Genomic DNA, 22195 nt, shown 5'->3' with positions numbered 1-22195 from the left:
TAAACCAACAAATGATACATCTGCAAAATGTTTTACCAAAATAAAACAACCAAATGATACATCTGCAAAATGTTTTACCAAAATAAAACCAACAAATAATACATCTGCAAAATGTTTTACCAAAATAAAACAACCAAATGATACATCTGCAGAATGATTTACCAAAATAAAACATCCAAATGATACATCTGCAAAATGTTTTACCAAAATAAAACAACCAAATGATACATCTGCAAAATGTTTTACCAAAATAAAACAACCAAAAGATACATCTGCAAAATGTTTTACCAATATAAAACATCCAAATGATACATCTGCAAAATATTTTACCAAAATAAAACAACCAAATCATACATCTGCAAAATGTTTTACCAAAATAAAACATCCAAATGATACATCTGCAAAATGTTTTACCAAAATAAAACAAATGATACATCTGCAAAATATTTTACCAAAATAAAACAACTAAATTATATATCTGCAAAATGTCTTACCAAAATAAAATAACCAAATGATACATCTGCAGAATGTTTTACCAAAATAAAACCAACAAATAATACATCTGCAAAATGTTTTACCAAAATAAAACATCCAAATGATACATCTGCAAAATGTTTTCCCAAAATAAAACCAACAAATAATACATCTGCAAAATGTTTTACCAAAATAAAACAACCAAATGATACATCTGCAGAATAATTTACCAAAATAAAACATCCAAATGATACATCTGCAAAATGTTTTACCAAAATAAAACATCCAAATGATATATCTGCAAAATATTTTACCAAAATAAAATAACCAAAATATACATCTGCAGAATGTTTTACCAAAATAAAACAACCAAATGATACATCTGAAAAAGGTTTTACCAAAATAAAACTACCAAATGATGCATCTGCAAAATGTTTTACCAAAATAAAACAACCAAATGATACATTTGCAGAATGTTTTACCAACATAAAACAACCAAATGCTGATTTGAGTGACTGATCTCGCAGTGACACCTCCCTGCCATCAGGGGGCTCTGTGGTGCACAACAAGTCACTCCAGGCAACACAAAGAACATCATGCAAGAGTGCTAAAAATTGTTGTAGTATGTCATTAATCCATTTTATTAGGGTGATAAATTGTTGGTTAGTTAGCATTTAGCTTAGCGTAAAGGTTGCTAACAGGAATTATCTTTCTTTTACACTCAAACCTCCCAGTTTAGGCAATAAATAGTCCCCAAAAGCAACACAAATAAAAGACGACGTCATTAAGACTGCGAATAATTTTTGTTACATTTGTAGTATTTTATTAGTAAATTTTATTAGCTGAACATGATAGATAATAATGAAAATAGCAATTTAGTTTCGCATAAGGACTACATTTTTAGACAGGAAGTACCGTATTTCCTTGAATTACTGCCGGGTATATATTATCCGCATGCCTCGGTTTACCGCCGGGTCAAACTCGTTTCGCCAAAAAATTAGCGCATGCTTAGAATTACTGCCGGATCAAACTTGTTTCGCAAAATAATTAGCGTATGCCTCGGTTTACCACCGGGTCAAACTCGTCACGTCACGAGTGACACTTCACCTTGACGACAACAGTTTTCTAAACTGGACTTTCAATCGAAGCAGGAGGTACTAATCAGAGGTGGGTAGTAACGCGCTACATTTACTCCGTTACATCTACTTGAGTAACGTTTGCGATAAATTGTACTTCTAAGAGTAGTTTTGATGCAACATACTTTTGCTTTTACTTGAGTATAATAATACAGAAGAAATGCTATTGTTACTCCGCTCCATTTATCTACATTCAGCTCGCTACTCGCTACTGATTTTTATCGATCTGTTAATGCACGCTTTGTTTGTTTTGGTTTGTCAGACGGACCTTCAAAGTAGGATCCATCACATGCCTGCGTTTCACCAATCAAATGCAGTCACTGGTGAGTTTGACTCCGTTTCACCAATCAAACAGAGCCAGGTGGTCACATGATTAACTGCACTTTTTTTTTCTTTTTTTACAAACTTTTATTTATAAATTTCAACATTTACAAACAGTTGAAAATAATAATCAAAGTAAGTACAAAAACAGTACAAAACAGTATAAAAACTGTACAAAACAGTGCCAGGGGGTTGTTAATTCAAAGTAACTAAAAAAGAATGCAAAATATATATATATAAAATAAACAAAGTGCAAAGCCATAGGCTCACTCAATCTCAGTAAATAACTTAAATTTGGAACACAGCATCATTGTTTTAACAGCTTTTTGGTCGTTAGAGGTAGAGTGTTTTAATGTAGGGTTCTATATCTTTTTTAAAGGCACAAAAAACAGGTTGGGTATTGAGAAACTTACTTTTATGAATATAAAACTTAGCTTATAGTATAATGAGGTTGCAAAGGTAAAATTCATTTTCAAATTTTTTTTCAATACAGTGTAAAACCAAATATATATTATTTAATATATAATATTGTTTTAGTTGCTTAAGAGATATTCCTGGCTCTGAATTTGTTCATTGCTATTTTTATGTTTTTGTGCATTACTTGTTGCCGTCATCATTAAACAAACAGCTTACTCATCAGTTACTCAGTACTTGAGTAGTTTTTTCACATCATACTTGTTACTTTTACTCAAGTAAATATTTGGGTGACTACTCCTTACATTTACTTGAGTAATACATCTCTAAAGTAACAGTACTCTTACTTGAGTACAATTTCTGGCTGCTCTATCCACCTGTGACAATAATTAAAGGAAGATCTCCATCGAGACAGAGAGACTTTTAAAACTGAAGAAAGATAAGGAAGACTTATTTAAACAAGTTATCAATGCTTCTGTTCAGAAGGAGCGGCGCATGGACTTCATTTATAAGTAAAGGGAAGACCATAATAACGTTTTTTAAAATTAAATGTGCTTTTAATGATGGTATCCTTACATCAAACTCAAATTTATAAGCCCGGGCCTAAATTTACTGCATGCCTTTGTTAAGCGCCGGAGTGAAAAAAGGTTTTAAATTAATTAGCGCATGCCTAAATTTACCGCATGCCTTTGGAAAGCGCTGGAGTGAGAAGAGGTTTTAAATTAATTACGGCCCCGGCGCTAATTCAAGGAAATACGGTAGTTGTTGTTGTTTTTTTACACACAAATCTCCCAGTTTAGACAATAAATAGTCCCCAAAAGCCAATTGAATAAAAGACAACGATGCCATTTTATTAGCTGAACACGATAAACAAAAATTAAAATAGCAATTTAGCTTAGCATGATGACTGAGCATTTGGATATACCGGCTAACAGGAAGTAGCTTTCTTTTACACACAAATCTCCCAGTTTAGACCATAAATAGTCCCCAAAAGCAACACAAATAAAAGACAACAGTGGTATTTTATTAGCTAAACGCCATAGATAATAATGAAAAAGCAATTTAGCTTAAAATGGTGGTCAAAACATTTTGGGACATGACGGCTAACAGGAAGTAGCTTTCTCTTATACACAAATCTCCTCGTTTAGTCATTCAAAAGCATCACAAATAAAAGACAACATCCCTAAGAGTGTTAAGAATTTGTGTTAAATTTGTTGTAAGTTGCCATTTTATTAGCTAAACGCGATAGATAATAATGAAAATAACAATTTAGCTTAGCATTATAACTCAATTTTTGCACTTGACGGCTAACAGGAAGTAGCTTTCTTTCACACACAAATCTCCTAGTTTAGTCATTAAAAATCACAAATAAAAGACAAACGTAATAAAAGAGTGCTAAAGATTGTTGATATGTTTGTAATAAGTCACAATGCTGATAAACACAATAAAAAAATAGCACTTGAGCTTAGCATGATCACTGAGCATTTTTTTTTAGACACACATCTAGTTTGTCCACATACGTACGATCGTACCAAAGAAGGCCTGAGATGTTTAAAGACATCGATCCCTTTGCAATAAGTTGCTACTTTATTCGAATAACGCGATAAACAAAAATGAAATCAACACTTTAGCTTAGCATGACAGGCTAACCAGAAGTTTGTAGCTTTCTTTTCTACTTTAGTCATTCAAAAGTCACTGAAAGCAACACAAATAAGAGTGCTAAGAAATTTTGTAAGATTGGAAGGAAGTTGCCATTTTATTAGCTTAGATAATAATGAATATAGAAATTTAGCTTAGCATGATTCCTACATTTTTGGCTTTCTTTTACACACAAATTTCCCAGGTTAAACAATAAATAGTCCCCAAAAGCAACACAAATAAAATACAACGTTGCCATTTTATTAGCTAAACACAATAGATAATAATGAAAAAAGCAATTTAGCTTAAAAATGACGACTACATTTTTGGACATGACGGCTAACAGGAAGTAGCTTTCTTTCACACACAAATCTCCTAGTTTAGTCAATAAAAATCACTGAAAGCAACACAAATAAAAGACAAACGTCGTAAAAGAGTGCTAAAGATCGTTGATATGTTTGTTATAAGTCACTATTCAAGCTGACAAAACACAATAAAAAAACAGCACTTTAGCATAGCTTGATGAAACATTTGGACATACTGGCTAACAGGAAATAGTTTTCTTTTACACACAAAACTCCCAGTTTAGATAATAAATAGTCCCCAAAAGCAACACAAATAAAAGACAACATCATAAAGACTGCCAAGAATTTTCGTTAAATTTGTTGTAAGTTGCCATTTTATCAGCTTAACGCGATAGATAATAATGAAAATAGCAATTTATCTTAGTATTATGACTACATTTTTGGAGAGGAAGTGGCTTTCTTTTACACACAAATCCCCCAGATTACACAATAAATAGTCCGCAAAAGCAACACAAATAAAAGACAACGTTGCCATTTTATTAGTTAAATGCGATGGATAACAAGTAAAATAAACAATTTAGCTTAAAAATGACGACTACATTTTTGGACACGACGGCTAACAGAAAGTCGCTTTCTTTCACACACAAATCTCGTAGTTTAGTCATTAAAAAATCACTGAAAGCAACACAAATAAAAGACAAACGTCGTAAAAGAGTGCTAAAGATTGTTGATATGTTTGTTATAAGTCACTATTCAAGTTGACAAAACACAATAAAAAAACAGCACTTTAGCGTAGCTTGATGAAGCATTTGGACATACTGGCTAACAGGAAGTAGTTTTATTTTACACACAAATCTCCCAGTTTTGATTATAAATAGTCCCCAAAAGCAATACAAATAAAAGATAAAATCATTAAGAGTGCAAAGAATTTTTGTTAAATTTGTTGTAAGTTGCCATTTTATCAGCTTAACGCGATAGATAATAATGAAAATAGCGATTAAGCTTAGCATGATGCCTACATTTTTGGACAGGAAGTGGCTTTCTTCTACACACAAATCTCCCAGATTAGACAATAAATAGTCCGCAAAAGCAACACAAATAAAAGCCAACGTTGCCATTTTATTAGTTAAATGCGATAGATAACAAGTAAAAAAAAAAATTTAGCTTAAAAATGACGACTACATTTTTGGACACGACGGCTAACAGAAAGTAGCTTTCCTTCACACACAAATCTTCTAGTTTAGTCATTAATAATCACTGAAAGCAACACAAATAAAAGACAAACGTTGTAAAAGAGTGCTAAAGATTGTTGATATGTTTGTTATAAGTCACTATTCAAGCTGACAAAACACAATAAAAAAAAAACAGCACTTTAGCATAGCTTAACGAAGCATTTGGACATACTGGCTAACAGGAAGTAGTTTTCTTTTACACACAAAACTCCCAGTTTAGATAATAAATAGTCCCCAAAAGCAACACAAGTAAAAGACAACGTTGCCATTTTATTAGTTAAATGCGATAGATAACAAGTAAATAAACAATTTAGCTTAAAAATGACGACTACATTTTTGGACACGACGGCTAACAGGAAGTACCTTACTTTCACACACAAATCTCCTAGTTTAGTCATTAAAAAAATCACCGAAATCAACACAAATAAAAGACAAACGTTGTAAAAGAGTGCTAAACATTGTTGATGTGTTTGTATTAAGTCGCTTTTAATGCTGATAAACACAATAAAAAAATAGCACTTTAGCTTAGCATAATGAATGAGGATTTTTTTTTTACACACACACCTATTTTGTATGCTCGTACCAAAGAAGGCCTAAGATGTTTAAAGACGCATTATTGTCGATACGTTTGTAATAAGTTGCTACTTTAGTCGAATAACGCGATAAACAAAAATGAAAACAACACTTTAGCTTAGCATGAAAAGCTAACAGGAAGTACGCAGCTTTCTTTCACACACAAAGTCATGCTAAATGTTTAGGATAATGTCAGATGTGCTAAAAAGGGCGAATTTTAAGTAATGTCTTAGTCCAAGTGTGAATGGTTTCTGTGTTGTGGGCGTAACGAGCGTGACAAAGAGGCAACTTTTATTTTGGCAGCTGGGACTTGAAAGGATGGGGGGGGGGGGGGGGCGAACTCTGAGACCCACAGGAGCTTCGTGAGCCACCTCGCACGCCAAAACCTCCCTGAGTCACTTGCCTTAATTACATCGAAAACGGGGGCGCCAATAAAAGCGGGAGTGAAGACCGAGGACCACATCAGGCTGGTGCACTTTATGAGGACTCCAAATCACCACTTAGACTTCTAGAGGAGTCCACATCAGACCTGGAACCTAAAAATGGCAAAGTCCAGAGTCGGACGATTTTCATTACACACACACACACACACGCACGCATGCACACACACACACACACACACACACACACACGTTTGTGTATTTCTTACCTTCTTGAGACCTCCGAAAAATGCCCACCTCTTTAGGACCACCTTTTCTAGATATATAAAGATGTGTATTTACAACATTAATAATATATACATACTGTGCAAATATAAAAAAGCTTGTTGTGAAAATGAATTGTAATTTCAGAAAAAAACGGTCACAATTTCACAAGAAAAACGTATAATTTTGGCCGTTTTATGACAAAAGTCGTCATTTTACTCAACGCAAGTCAAAATTTTACTAGTAAAACTGAACATTTGTGCAATGTTATGATAAAAGTTGAAATTTTACTCAATAACAGTCGCAATTTTACCGAACAAGCTAAAAATTTTGGCAATTTTATGAAAAGAGTTGTAATTTTACTCAACAAAAGTCACATTCTTATAAGAATACTCAAAAACGTTTGCAATATTATAATATTAATCGGAATTTTACTTCGCAAAATGATGACAGAAGTCATCATTTTACCCAAAGAATGTCACAATTTCACAACAAAAAAATTGGAAATATTGTGACAAAAGTCAGAGTTTTATATGACAAATGTCACCATTTTGCATTAGAAAGTCCTAATTTTACATTAAAAAAGTTATAATTTCACAAGAAAATATTGAAATATTACAGAAACGGAAAGAATATGAGAAAATTATCCAAATTTTATTTAAAAAAAAAAGTCGACACATTGTGAGAAAAAGACTGCTTTAGTTTAATTTAAAAATATATAGATATTTTGATTAATTGTTTTTTAATCTTCATTATTTTTACTTCAAGTTATGACAGTATGTCTCTATATACATATTTATTTATGTTTTTTAAATTATTTTTGGCCAAAGAGGGCGCATTTCAATTTCTTACACACGCTTGTTATTTCATATATTGGCCAGAGGGGGAGCACTTTTAAAAGCGACACACAGTCAATTTGAAAAATCCCTCCTTTTTGGGACAACCCTCATTTCGACCAGCAGGGGTGCAAATGAGACATTCTCTATTAGACGCAGTGTTATTGGGACCATGATTTATGTCATCACTTGTTCACACCTCCTCATATGGAAGATACTTTTCCTTCTTGCTGTCTCAAGAAAGGTAGAAATACAAGAACACGCATTCATGTATTCTTTACCTTCTGGAGACCTGAGAAAAATGCCCACCTGTTTAAGACCACCCTTTCTAGATCTATAAAGATTTGTATTTTACAACATTAATATTTTTTACATACTACGCTAATATGTAAAAGCTTGTTGTCAAAAATTAGTTGAAATTTCACAAGAGAAATGTCACAATTTCACAAGAAAAACTTTGAATTTTGGCAGTATTATGACAAAAGTCGTCATTTTACTCAACGCAAGTCAGAATTTTACAAGAAAACTAAACATTTGTGCAGTTATATGATAAAAGTTGGAATTTTACTCAATAACAGTCGCAATTTTACAGAACAAGCTAAAATTGTTGGCAATTTTATGAAAGGAGTCGTAATTTTACTCGACAAAAGTCACATTTTTATAAGAAAACTCAAAAACTTTTGCAATTTTATAATTTTAATCGGAATTTTACTTTGCAAAATGATGACAGAAGTCATCATTTTACCCAAAGAATGTCACAAATTCACAACAAAAAATTGGAAATATTGCAATAAAAGTCAGAGTTTTATATGACAAATGTCACCATTTTGCATTAGAAAGTCCTAATTTTACATTAAAAAATTCACAATTTCACAAGAAAATATTGAAATATTACAGAAACGGAAAAAATACGAGAAATGTTTTCCAATTTTATTAAAAAAAAAAGTTGACACATTGTGAGAAAAAGACTGCTTTAGTTTAATTTAAAAATATATAGATATTTTTGATTAATTGTTTTTTAATCTTCATTATTTTTACTTCAAGTTATGACAGTATGTCTCTATATACATATTTATTTATGTTTTTTAAATTATTTTTGGCCAAAGAGGGCGCATTTCAATTTCTTACACACGCTTGTTATTTCATATGTTGGCCAGAGGGGGAGCACTTTTAAAAGCGACACACAGTCAATTTGAAAAATCCCTCCTTTTTGGGACAACCCTCATTTCGACCAGCAGGGGTGCAAATGAGACATTCTCTATTAGATGCAGTGTTATTGGGACCATGATTTATGTCATCACTTGTTCACACCTCCTCATATGGAAGATACTTTTCCTTCTTTCAGTCTCAAGAAGGGTAGAAATACAAAAACACGCATTCATGTATTCTTTATCTTCTGGAGACCTGAGAAAAATGCCCACCTGTTTAAGACCACCCTTTCTAGATCTATAAAGATTTGTATTTTACAACATTAATATTTTTTACATACTACGCTAATATGTAAAAGCTTGTTGTCAAAAATTAGTTGAAATTTCACAAGAGAAATGTCACAATTTCACAAGAAAAACTTTGAATTTTGGCAGTATTATGACAAAAGTCGTCATTTTACTCAACGCAAGTCAAAATTTTACAAGAAAACTAAACATTTGTGCAGTTATATGATAAAAGTTGGAATTTTACTCAATAACAGTCGCAATTTTACAGAACAAGCTAAAATTGTTGGCAATTTTATGAAAAGAGTCATAATTTTACTCGACAAAAGTCACATTTTTATAAGAAAACTCAAAAACTTTTGCAATTTTATCATTTTAATCGGAATTTTACTTTGCAAAATGATGACAGAAGTCATCATTTTACCCAAAGAATGTCACAACTTCACAACAAAAAAAGATGGCAATATTGTGATAAAAGTCAGAGTTTTATATGACAAATGTCACCATTTTGCATTAGAAAGTCCTAATTTTATATTAAAAAAATTCATAATTTCACAAGAAAATATTGCAATATTACAGAAATGGAAAGAATATAGGAAATTGTTCCCAATTTTATAAAATAAAAAGTCGACACATTGTGAGAAAAAGACTGCTTTAGTTTAATTTTAATACATTTTTTAGTGTTTTTTAATCTTCATTATTTACTTCAAGTTATGACAGTATGTCTGTATATACATATTTATTTATGTTTTTAAAATAATTTTTGGCCAAAGGGGGCGCATTTCAATTTCTTACACACTTGTTATTTCATATGTTGGCCAGAGGGGGAGCACTTCAAATTTTTACAGACACTTGTTATTTCATATGTTGACCAGAGGGGGAGCACTTTTAAAATAGACACAGTTCATTTAAAAAGTCTCTCCTTTTTGGGACCACGCTCATTTCGACCAGCAGGGGTGCAAATGAGACATTCTCTATTAGATGCAGTGTTATTGGGACCATGATTTATGTCATCACTTGTTCACACCTCCTCATATGGAAGATACTTTTCCTTCTTGTCGTCTCAAGAAGGGTAGAAATACAATAACACACACACACGCGCACACACACATCCCAACCCCCTTTTACGAGGCGTGGAAGCGGGCCAACAAACAACACAAGATCTCAATTAGGACCAGCGAGCGCCGGCCTCGGGTTCCGAGCGCGTGCCAAGTCCGGTAAATATTGGATGAGGTGACTCCAAGTTGCTGACACGGAAGCAGGAAGAAGACACAAAGCAGAAGGCGAGACGTCACAAGAAGGCGGTCTTGAGAAAGAACAGAGACAGGGTGCACTTCCTCCACCTGCCACTAGGTGCTGGTTCTGAAAGTCCGGCCTCGTCCAGACCTGTTCCAAATTAAAGACGGGGGCCATTTGGATACGAACAATGTTTACGTTGGCATGCTAACAGTTAGCTTATGCCGCGTACCATGTTATATGGCAGAAAAAAATATTTAAGAGAGTTAGGATGCTAGCATGCTTGTATGCCAACGTTACCATGCTAACAGTTAGCTTATGTCACGTATCAAGTTGTAAGACTCTGAGCTGTATGGCAGCAAAACTAGTGAAAAGAGTTAGAATGCTAATGTTAGCATGCTAGTATGCCAACGTTACCATGCTAACAGTTAGCTTATGTCTCAGACAGTGAGCTGTATGGTGGCAAAATATCCCGAAAGAGTAGACATGTTCATTTTAGCAGGCTAGTATGCCAATGTTACCACGCTAACAGTTAGCTTTTGTCTCATATAGTGAGGTGTATGGTGGCAAAATATGCCAAAAGAGTAGACACGTTAATTATAGCAGGCTAGTCTTCTAACGTTAACATGCTAACTGTTAGCTTATGTCACGTACCATGTTATATGGCAGAAAAAAATAGTTAATAGAGTTAGCATGCTATTGCTAGCATGCTAGTATGCCAACGTTACCGTGCTAACAGTTAGCTTATGTCACGTACCAAGTTATAAGACAATGAGCTGTACGGCAGCAAAAATAGTGAAAAGATAGATAGATAGATAGATAGATAGATAGATAGTACTTTATTGATTCCTTCAGGAGAGTTCCTTCAGGAAAATTAAAATTCCAGCAGCAGTGTACAGAGTTGAGATCAATTTAAAAGAGTTAGCATGCAAATGTTACCATGCTAACAATTAGCTTATGTCTCAGACAATGAGCTGTATGGTGGCAAAATATCCTGAAAGAGTAGACACGTTAATTTTAGCAGGCTAGTATGCTAACGTTAACATGCTAACAGTTAGCTTGTGTCACGTACCATGTTATATGACAGGAAAACTAGTTAAGAAAGTTAGCATGCTAATGTTAGCATGCTAGTATGCTAGTAAGCTATAATAACAATACATACTAATAATGCTAATAGCTTTCTTTCACACACAGATCTCCTCTTTAAGTCATTAAAAAGTCACCTAAAACAACACAATAAAACACAATGTTATAATAAAAAATGGTAAAGATTGTTGATATGTTTGGAAAAAGTTGTTATTAATGTTGATAAACACAATAAACAAAAATAGCACTTTAACTTAGAATGATGACTAAGCATTTGGACCTGGCGGCTAACAGGAAGTTCCTTTCTTTCGCACAAAAATCTCCTAATTTACTCATTAAAAAGTGACCTAAAACAACACAAAAAAGACAACGTTGTGAAAGACTTTTGAGGATTGTTGATATGTTTGTAATAAATCGCTATTGATTCTGATAAAGACATTAAACAAAAATAGCACTTCAGCTTAGCATGATGACTAAGCATTTGGACATGGCGGCTAAAAGGAAGTAGCTTTCTTTCACACACAGATCTCCTAGTTTAGTTATTACAAAGTCACATAAAACAACACAAGAAAATAAAATGTTATAATAAAAAAAGGTAAAGATTGTTGATATTTTTGTAAAAACTCGCTAATGATTTTGATCAACACAATAAACAAAAATAGCACTTTAGCTTAGCATGATGACTAAGCATTTGGACATGGTGGCTAACAGGAAGTAGCTTTCTTTCACACACAAATCTCCTAGTTTAGTCATTAAAAAGTCCCCAAAAGCAACACTATAAAACACAATGTCATAATAAAAAAGGGTAAAGATTGTTGTTATGTTTGTAAAAAGTCGCTGTTAATGTTGATAAACGCAATAAACAAAAATAAAAAATTTGCTTAGCATGATGACTAAGCATTTGGACATGGCGGCTAACAGGAAGTAGCTTTCTTTCACACACAAATCTCCTAGTGTAGTCATTAAAAAGTCCCCAAAAGCAACACAATAAAACACAATGTTATAATAAAAAAATGTTAAACATTGTTGATATGTTTGTAAAAAGTTGCTATTAATGTTAATAAACACAATAAACAAAAATAGCACTTTAGCTTAGCATGATGACTAAGCATTTAGACATGGCGGCTAACAGGAAGTAGCTTTCTTTCACAAACAAATCTCCTAGTTTAATCAATAAAAAGTCCCCAAAAGAAACACAATAAAACACAATGTTATAAAAAATGGTAAAGATTGTTGATATGTTTGTAATAAATCATTATTAATGATGATAAACACAATAAACAAAAATAGCACTTTAGCTTAGCATGATGACTAAGCATTTAGACATGGCGCTAACAGGAAGTAGCTTTCTTTCACACACAAATCTCCTAGTTTAGTCATTAAAAAGTCCCCAAAAGCAACACAATAAAACACAATGTTATAATAAAAAAATGTTAAACATTGTTGATATGTTTGTAAAAAGTTGCTATTAATGTTGATGAACACAATAAACAAAAATAGCACTTTAGCTTAGCATGATGACTAAGCTGTTGGACATGGCGGCTAACAGGAAGTAGCTTTCTTTCACAGACACATCTCCTAGTTTAGTCATTAAAAAGTCCCCAAAAGCAACACAATAAAACACAATGTTATAATAAAAAAATGTTAAACATTGTTGATATGTTTGTAAAAATTTGCTATTAATGTTGATAAACACAATAAACAAAAATAGCACTTTAGCTTAGCATGATGACTAAGCATTTAGACATGGCGCTAACAGGAAGTAGCTTTCTTTCACACACAAATCTCCTAGTTTAGTCATTAAAAAGTCCCCAAAGAAACACAATAAAACACAAGGTTATAAAAAATGGTAAAGATTGTTGATATGTTTGTAATAATTCATTGCTAATGATGGCAAACACAACAAACAAAACTAGCACTTTAGCTTAGCTTGATGAGTGAGCATTTGGACATGGCGGCTAACAGGAACTAGCTTTCTTTCACACACAAATCTCTTAGTTTAGTCATTAAACAAATCACCTAAAGCAACACGCGGCCGGCGGCTGGACTTGTGGGACTCAAACCTGGATAGGTATTGGGAATATTTTGGGGACTTTCGCCGACTTTTGTCACTTTCCCCCCCCCACTTCCCGTGGGACTTTGCTTGGGGCGTTTTGGACATTTTGGGCATCCCAGCCGGCGGCTGGACTAACAAGTTATGAAAAATGGTAAAGATTGTTGAAATGTTTGTAAAAAGTTGCTCTTTATGTTGACAAACGCAAGAAACAAAAATAGCACTTTAGCTTAGCATGATGACTAAGTATTTGGACATGGCGGCTAACAGGAAGTAGCTTTCTTTCACACACAAATATCCTAGTTTAGTCATTAAAAAGTCCCCAAAAGCAACACAATGAAACACAATTTTATAATAACAAACGTTAAAGATTGTTGATATGTTTGTAAAAAGTTGCTATTAATGTTGATAAACACAATAAACAAAAATAGCACTTTAGCTTAGCATGATGACTAAGCTGTTGGACATGGCGGCTAACAGGAAGTAGCTTTCTTTCACAGACAAATCTCTTAGTCTAGTCATTAAAAAGTCCCCAAAAGCAACACAATAAAACACAATGTTATAATAAAAAATGTTAAAGATTGTTGATATGTTTGTAAAAAGTTGCTATTAATGTTGATAAACACAATAAACAAAATTAGCACTTTAGCTTAGCATGATGACTAAGCTGTTGGACATGGTGGCTAACAAGAAGTAGCTTTCTTTCACACACAAATCTCTTAGTTTAGTCATCAAAAAGTCCGTAAAAGCAACACAATAAAACACAATGTTATAATAAAAAAAGTTAAAGATTGTTGATATGTTTGTAAAAAGTTGCTATTAATGTTGATAAACACAATAAACAAAAATAGCACTTTAGCTTTGCATGATGACTAAGCATTTAGACATGGCGCTAACAGGAAGTAGCTTTCTTTCACACACAAATCTCCTACTTTAGTCATTAAAAAGTCACCTACAGCAACATAATAAAAGAAAAAAGTTGTGAAAGAGTGCTAAAGATTGTTGATATGTTTGGAATAAATCACTATTAATGCCTATAAACACTAAAACATAAAAAGTATTGGATATCCAATAAATACCTTCCAGACAAAAATCAGGTCAAAAAAAAAAAACAAGCCCGTATAAATTAGTCGTAGCTTTTCCGTAACTTTTGTGTGGCATGTTTGTCACGTCATATTTCTACATGTGGGTGGTTTCAGCACAGTGAACCTTTCATACAGGACTCCTGATATAAGATAAGATAAGATAAGTGCCACATTTACAAAGAAAATAGGTCAAATTGTGGAAGCAAACACAAAAGCTAACATGGCGCTTACAGTAGCATTTTTATCTTTAGCGGCGTTGGGTTTCTGATGTTATGATCGTTAACAAAACACATTTGCTTTGGGGACAGGAAGTGGTTCAAAGGCGCCACTTCTGGAAAAAGCTGCTTTTTTCCGAGGAGTTGATATTCTAGCAGATAAAAAGGGTCTGCTTGTCAAACATTGTTTGATTGTCAAATATTGACATCATTTTGCAGGAGCTTTTTAATGTGTGACAAAAGTAGGCCACAGGATTTCCTAACTTGTTCACGTCGAAAGAAAGCTACTTCCTGTTAACCGCCATGTCCAAATGCTTAGTCATCATGCTAAGCTAAAGTGCTATTTTTTGTTTATTGTGTTTATCAGCATTAACAATGATTTATTGCAAACATATCAACAATATTTACCATTTTTTATAACGTTGTGTTTTATTGTGTTTCTTTTGGGAACTTTTTAATGACTAAACTAGGAGATTTGTGTGTGAAAGAAAGCTACTTCCTGTTAGCCGCCATGTCCAAATGCTTAGTCATCATGCTAAGCTAAAGTGCTATTTTTGTTAATTGTGTTTATTAGCATTAACCATTATTTATTACAAACATATCATCAATCTTAACCATTTTTTATAACGTTGTGTTTTATTGTGTTTCTTTTGGGGACTTTTTAATGACTAAACTAGGAGATTTGTGTGTGAAAGAAAGCTACTTCCTGTTAGCCGCCATGTCCAAATGCTTAGTCATCATGCTAAGCTAAAGTGCTATCATTTCTTGTGTTTGTCAACTTTAATAGTGACTTTTTACAAACATATCAACAATCTTTTCAATTTTTTTATAACGTTGTCTTTTAATGTGTTGCTTTTGCAGAGTTTTTAATGACTAAACCAGGAGATTTGTGTGAGAAAGAAAGCTACTTCCCTTCAGCCGCCATGTCCAAATGCTTAGTCATCATGCTAAGCTAAGTGGTATTTTTGTTTATTGTGTTTATCAGCATCAACAATGATTTATTATGAACATATCAACAATCTTTACCATTTTTTATAACGTGTTTTATTGTGTTGCTTTTGCAGATTTTTTAATGACTTAACTAGGAGATTTGTGTGTGAAAGAAAGCTACTTCCTGTTAGCCTCCATGTCCAAATACTTTGTCATCATGCTAAGCTAAAGTGCTATCTTTTCTTGTGTTTATCAACTTTAATAGCGAGTTTTTACAAACATATAAAAAATCTTTACCATTTTTTATAACACTGTGTTTTATTGTGTTTCTTTTGGGGACTTTTTAATGACTAAACTAGGAGATTTGTGTGTGAAAGAAAGCTACTTCCTGTTAGCCGCCATGTCCAAATGCTTAGTCATCATGCTAAGCTAAAGTGCTATTTTTGTTTAATGTGTTTATTAGCATTAACCATGATTTCTTACAACCATATCAACAATCCTAACCATTTTTTATAACATTGTATTTTAATGTGTTTCTTTTGCGAATTTTTTAATGACTAAACTAGGAGATTTGTGTGTGAAAGAAAGCTACTTCCTGTTAACCGCCATGTCCAAATGCTTAGTCATCATGCTAAGCTAAAGTGCTATCATTTCTTGCGTTTATCAACTTTAATAGCGACTTTTTACAAACATATCAACAATCTTTACAATTTTTTTATAACGTTGTCTTTGATTGTGTTGCTTTTGCAGAGTTTTTAATTACCAAACCAGGAGATTTGTGTGTGAAAAAAAAGCTACTTCCTGTTAGCCGCCATGTCCAAATGCTTAGTCATCGTGCTAAGCTAAAGTGCTATTTTTGTATATTGTGTTTATCAGCATTAACAATGATTTATTACAAACATATCAACAATCTTAACCATTTTTATAACATTGTATTTTAATGTGTTTCTTTTGCGAATTTTTTAATGACTAAACTAGGAGATTTGTGTGTGAAAGAAAGCTACTTCCTGTTAGCCGCCATGTCCAAATGCTTAGTCATCATGCTAAGCTAAAGTGCTATCATTTCTTGTGTTTGTCAACTTTAATAGTGATTTATTACGAACATATCAACAATCTTTACCATTTTTTATAACGTGTTTTATTGTGTTGCTTTTGCAGACTTTTTAATGACTTAACTAGGAGATTTGTGTGAAAGAAAGCTACTTCCTGTTAGCCGCCATATCCAAATACTTTGTCATCATGCTAAGCTAAAGTGCTATCTTTTCTTGTGTTTATCAACTTTAATAGCGACTTTTTACAAACATATCAACAATCCTTACCATTTTTTTAATAACGTTGTGTTTGATTGTGTTGCTTTTGCGGACTTTTTAATGACTAAACTAGGAGATTTGTGTGTGAAAGAAATCTACTTCCTGTTAGCCGCCATGTCCAAATGCTTAGTCATCATGCTAAGCTAAAGTGCTATCATTTCTTGTGTTTAACAACTTTAATAGCGACTTTTTACAAACATATAAACAATCTTTACAATTTTTTACAACGTTAGCTTTATTGTGTTGCTTTTGCTGAGTTTTTAATGACTTAACTAGGAGACTTGTGTGAAAGAAAGCTACTTCCTGTTAACCGCCATGTCCAAATGCTTAGTCATCATGCTAAGCTAAAGTTTTTTTTTCTTGTGTTTATCAGCATTAATAGCGATTTATTACAAACATATCAACAATCTTTATTACTCTTTTATAACCTTGTCTTTTATTGTGTTGCTTTAAGTGTTTTTTTTAATGACTGAACTAGGAGATTTCTGTGTGAAAGAAAGCTACTTCCTGTTAGCCGCCATGTCCAAATGCATACTCATTATGCTAAGCTAAAGTGTTATTTTTGTTTATTGTGTTTATCAACATGAATAGCGACTTTTTACAAACATGTCAACAATCCTTACCATTTTTTTATAACACTGTGTTGCTTTATGTGATGTTTTAATGGCAAAACTAGGAGATTTGTGTGTGAAAGAAATCTACTTCCTGTTAGCTGCCATGTCCAAATGCTAACTCATCAAACTAAGCTAAAGTGGTATTTAGTTTTTGGGCGATGGTTTGGTACAATTGACAAACAAAAAACTTTTAACAACCACAAAGTGGGTGCGCGTCCATAAAAACACAAACGAGTCCTGTTTCTTTAAGAAAACTCTCCTATTCCTAAATTGTTGTGTGGATAACTGGAACATTTGATTCTATCAAAACATCTACATCACTATGAACAAGACCAAAGAGCAGTCAAATGACCACAGGGACCAAATAGTAGACCTGCACAAGACTGGCATGGACCACAACAAGAAACTTTTTGAGAAACTATTTGAGCACAATTGAGGGACAAGATTGTAGACCTGCACAAGACTGGTGTGGACCACAACAAGAAGCTTCTTGAGAAATGATTTGCGCACCAATGAGGGACAAGACTGTAGACCTGCACAAGATGGACATGGACCACAACAAGATGCTTTTCAAGAAACTATTTGAGCACCAATGAGGCCCGAGATTGTAGATATGCACAAGACTGGCATGGACCACAACAGGAAACTTTTTGAGAAAGTATTTGAGCACTAATGAGGGACACGATTGTAGACCTGCTCAAGACTGACATCAAGCACAACAAAAAGCTTAAAAAAAAAAAAAACATTTGAAAATCAACCACAGACAAGATTGTAGACCTGCTCAAGACTGTCATGGACCACAACAAGAAGCTTTTCGAGAAACTATTTGAGCACCAATCAGGGAAAAAATTGGTGACCTGCACAAGACTGGCATGAATCACAAGAAAATAGGCTTTTTGAGAAAACTATTTGAGCACCGATGAGACCTGAGATTGTAGACCTGCACAACACGGACATGGACCACAACAAGAAGCTTTTTGAGAAACTGTTTGAGCATCAACGAGGTCTCAGATTGTAGACCTGCACAAGACTGGCATGGACCACAACAGTAAAATGTTTGAGAAACTATTTGAGCACCAATGATGCCCAGGATTTTAGACCTGCACAAGACTGGCATGGACTACAACAGGAAACTTTTTGAGAAACTATTTGAGCACCAATGCGGTCTGAAATTGTAGACCTACTGAGGACTGGCAGGGACCACTTCAAAAGGCTTTTTGAGAAACTTTGAGCTCCAATGAGATCCAACCTTGTACACCTGCACAAATCTGGCATGGACCACAAGAAGAGAAGCATTTTAAGAAACGTTTTGAGCACCAATGAGGCCCGAGATTGTAGACATGCACAAGACCGGCATGGACCACAACAAGAAGCTTTTTCGAGAAACTATTCGAGCACTATCGGTGTCCAAATGAGACCAGGAAATGATTGTTTAGGGTGTTCACTCGGCCATGAAAGATCCTGGTGTCAGTTTTAGAACATTATCTTGAAGACACACCCTTCTTGTCCCGGCGTGACCTGGGACACACCTGGAGAGACCTGCGGAACAAAGCCAGGCTGGACGAGCTGGAGGGAAAAGTTCCGCCCTCGGACTTGTTGCTCCTGGTTCGGGGATCCAAAAGTGTGGACGTTGACCCTTTGGTTCCTTGGTTCCTTCTCGACCCACAACATGTCTGATAGGAGAAGACAAAGTGTGCAACAGCGACCTCTGCTGCCTGACGTTGTAACCACAGGTGTAACAGAGGACTGCCCTGAACACTGCGCCATTGTGGACTTTGGTCAGGTGACTTTCTGTAAGTCTTTACGTTAAGTTCATCCTGAAAAAAAACTCAATGTTTACCTCATGTGGTTCTCTTCTCAGAACAAAGAACACGTGTGTCCGTCGCTCTTAATGGGAAGCAGACGTCCACTGGTGTGTGTGTGTGTGTGTGTGTGTGTGTGCGTGTGTGTGTGTGATTGCAGGTAATAAACCTTCACATCTGACGCGACCCGGCTTAACCTCAAAGAGGCCTCGCCGCACCGAAAACAAGTCCAAAAATATGAAAGTCTTCTTCCTGGATGCCGTCATTGTGTGGCCTAATGATCCTTTTAGCTATATTTTACACAAAGAACAAACAAAAATACCCCAAAAAATCTTAATCTTGCCTTTAAATGGACTGTTTTAGGCCAGTGGACCTGCCGCTTCTCTTTTTGTGTGTGTAGACGTTCACCTGGCGGCCGCGAATCATCCCTGGCGAGGTACCAGTTTGGAGGAAGCGCTAGCTGTTCTATTTCATGACCCTTCCCAAGGTCTCTTACTTCTCTAATGTTGGGCTTTTGGAGTTTTTCCTTGCCCAAATTGTGGGTTCAGATCAGGTGGTATCGAGATGCGCATCAGAAAGAAATGTACAAACCCCAAAAGCAGTGAAGTTGTCATGTTGCGTAAGTGATAAATCAAAAGAATACAATGATTTGCAGATCCTTTTCAACTTGAATTCAATTGAATAGACTGCAAAGACAAGATATTTTATGTTGGAACTGAGAAACTTTGTTGTTTTTTGCAGATATTAGCTCATTTGGAATTTGATGCCTGCAACATGTTTCAAAAAAGCAGGCACAAGTGGCAAAAAAGACGGAGAAAGTTGAGGAATGCTCATCAAACACTTATTTGGAACATCCCACAGGTGAACAGGCAAATTGGGAACAGGTAGGTGCCGTGATTGGGTATAAAAGCAGCTTCCATGAAATGCTCAGTCATTCACAAACAAGGATGGGTAAAGGGTCACCACTTTGTCAACAAATGCCTGAGCAAATTGTTTAAGAACAACATTTCTCAACCAGCTATTGCGAAAAAATTTGGGATTTCACCATCTACGCTCCTTAATATCATCAAAAGGTTCAGAGAACCTGCAGAAATCACTGCACGTAAGCCATGATATTACGAACCTTGGATCCCTCAGGCGGTATTGCATCAAAAAGCCACATCAGCGTGTAAAGGATATCACCACATGGGCTCAGGAACACTTCAGAACTACAGTTGGTCACCACATCTGTAAGTGCAAGTTAAAACTCTACTATGCGGAACCAAAGCCATTTATCAACAACACCCAGAAACGCCCAAGCTCATCTAAGATGGACTGATCCAAAGTGGAAAAGTGGTCTGGTGAGTCCACATGTCAAATTTTTTGGGGGAAACTGTGACCGTCGTGTCCTCTGGACCAAAGAAAAAAAGGACCATCCGGACTGTTTTAGGCGCAAAGTTCAAAAGCCAGCATCTGTATTAGTGCCCAAAGCATGGGTAATTTACACATCTGTGAAGGCACCATTAATGCTGAAAGGTACAAACAGGTTTTGGAGCAACATTCGTTGCCATCCAAGCAACGTTATCACGGACGCCCCCGCTTATTTCAGCAAGACAATGCCAAGCCACGTGTTACAACAGCGGGTCTTCATAGTAGAAGAGTGTAGGTACTAGACTGGCCTGCCTGTAGTCCAAACATGTCTCCCATTGAGAAAGTGTGGTGCAATATGAAGCCTAAAATAGCAGAAGGAAGACTGTTGAACCACTTAAGCTGTACATTAAGCAAGGATGGAAAATAATTCCACTTCAAAAATGTGTCTCCTCAGTTCCCAAACGTTTACTGAGTGTTGTTAAAAGGAAAGGCCATGTAACACAGTGGTAAAAATGCCCCCGTGACTATTTTTTTGCAATGTGTTGCTGGCATTAAATTCAAAGTTCTAAGTTCATTTCTCAGTTCTAATGTTAAATATCATGTCTTTGCAGTTTATTTAATCGAATATAGGTTGGAAAGGATTTGCAAATCATTATATTCTCTTTTTATTTACCATTTGCACAACGTGACAACTTCATTGCTTTTGGCTCTTGTAGATCCTTACTAATGTGACCTCATTTGATTTTGCTTCTCAACCAACAAACCAATTTGAATACGAAAAGACGACAAAGGATATCACCACATGGGCTCAGGAACACTTCAGAACTACAGTTGGTCTCTACATCTGTAAGTGCAAGTTAAAACTCTACTATGCAAAACCAAAGCCATTTATCAACAACACCCAGAAACGCCCAAGTACACATTTATATTTGTTGCTGATATCTTGTCCGAGTGGTGCATCACTCCGAGCGCAGATGTCACAGGATCTCTGACAACAAACAATTTGGCTCACAAAAAAGAAGAGTAAAGGTTATTATTATGGTCTGCAGTCATTTATTGATCTCTTAGTATAAACAGTATATCAAGTGTAAGTGTTCCAACATTTACTTTATTGTTTTATGACAGCATTCATTCATATAGTTGATTTGTGATAGTTGGACTTGTGTTACAAAGTCTAAAAATCATAAAACAATACATAATAATAGTGATAATGTGACCTTATTGTTTTCCGGTCGGTGCAATACTGCACAGCACAGTAAGTTTTGAGTCAGCAATTAACATTATTTAGGGAGGTTTTGTTTACGTTTCAGAAGTGGCGTCTGCTGACATCTGCTGGCGACCGTCGGAACTGCAATTGCGTTGACAACAAAATTACGTCGTCATTTTTGTTAAAAAAAAAAAAAGAATGAGCTGTGACGTCAAAAACACGTTGACGTTTTCAATTTGTGCAAAGACACGACCAAAAGTGACGCTTTTTAGTTCAATTTTAAAACGTGTTGATTAAAAAA

This window comes from Nerophis ophidion, linkage group LG01 (assembly GCF_033978795.1).
Source record: "Nerophis ophidion isolate RoL-2023_Sa linkage group LG01, RoL_Noph_v1.0, whole genome shotgun sequence".
Classification (NCBI taxonomy): Eukaryota; Metazoa; Chordata; class Actinopteri; order Syngnathiformes; family Syngnathidae; genus Nerophis; species Nerophis ophidion.
The sequence above is the reverse complement of the archived record's forward strand: the minus strand, read 5'-3'. Positions refer to the sequence as shown.